Source organism: Myotis davidii, unplaced genomic scaffold (genome assembly GCF_000327345.1).
Source record: "Myotis davidii unplaced genomic scaffold, ASM32734v1 scaffold161, whole genome shotgun sequence".
NCBI lineage: Eukaryota > Metazoa > Chordata > Mammalia > Chiroptera > Vespertilionidae > Myotis > Myotis davidii.
The window spans coordinates 593781-595189 of record NW_006291567.1 but is presented as its reverse complement, the minus strand read 5'-3'; positions in this window follow the sequence as shown (position 1 = coordinate 595189).

The window sequence follows — 1409 nt, the reverse complement described above, 5'->3', positions numbered from 1 at the left end:
AATGAAGACCATTTTCTGTACTACCCTCCATCTTTTGTAATGGTTAGAGTAAAAAATAAAGATTAAGCATGTAAGGACTATAAACTGCAGAAACACTCTCTAATTTTCTTAGATGGCTCTGGATAATGAAAACAGTTCAGACTTGAATAATAAACAGGTCATTTCTTCTTAAATAGGGCTCAGTCCTCTTCCCACTGAGATAGAGAAAGCACAGTCCAGACACAGGAGAAGACATTTGGATCTAATTTTCGTGTGTGTGTGTGTGTGTGCGTGTGTGTGCAACCCACCCAAAATGAAAGGTGATCAAAACAGCATTTCCAGTTACCTATGGAGAAACCAATCTGTTACTAAAGTGATCGGTGACTTTAAAGTATATACATTTGTTAATAAACTAAACCATCTTATTGGTTGCCAAAGCAAAATGAGAATGTGGAGCTAAGTGTTTTGTCTTCCACAGAGTAGGAAGGTTTCATACTCCATTCATTCATTCATACATTCATTCATTCATTCAATAAATATTTATTTAGGGCCTGCTACATGCCAGACACCACAGAAGAGCACTGAGCAAAAACGGGACAGTACAGCACTGTCCCTATGGTCATGGAGCTTATAGTAGGGGAGAGAAATGTTAAACAAACTCAAATAAATATGTAATGCTGCTATACACAAAAGAAAAGGTGCTATGGGAGAAAGGGTAACAGAGAAACTACTTTAGACAGGGGTGGTTGAGAGGATCAGAGAAAGGCACTGAGAAAAGTGACACTAAAGCTGAGAGACCATCAGATCGCCACCACTTGAGAAAAGGAAAACCTGTTTTTGACAAGTGACCAGAAATAGGATTTTAACTTTGCAGGGCAACAACGGACTGGGCTAAAGGTCCCCTTTCCAGTTCATCTGTCTTTGCGTGCATCCTGTGACTGCTCACCTATGACTTTCTGACTAGCCTACCCAAATGAGGAAGGTCTCACTTTATTATATAATTTATTATGATCTACAGCCTTCTTATGCTTGGCCTAAAAACACCCCAAAATAACCTGCCAGCGACACGAAAAATAGACTGGCTACCAGCCAGAATATTGGCTGGGTGGACCAAATGTTTAATAGCCAAGGCAGTCACAAGTCCTTTGCCCAGTAAAGTGTCAGGTCCTCTGGCCAGCAAGGTGGCGCCAATGCTCTGGGGTCTATATAAGATGAGACATGGGACGTGGGGGGAGGGAGGGTTAAGGGTTAGTTGCATACTTGGAACTGATGTTTGATCAGTAAATCGAGGACCGGATCAGTTTCCAGTTCCTCCCGCCTGCACTTAGAGGATGTGGGAAGTGGCCTTTGAGCACCACGGAGCGGATAGCTCCCTGAGCTGGAGGAAGGAAGGCAGGCTGAGAGGGGGGTCAGGACCTGCAGGAAGAGGG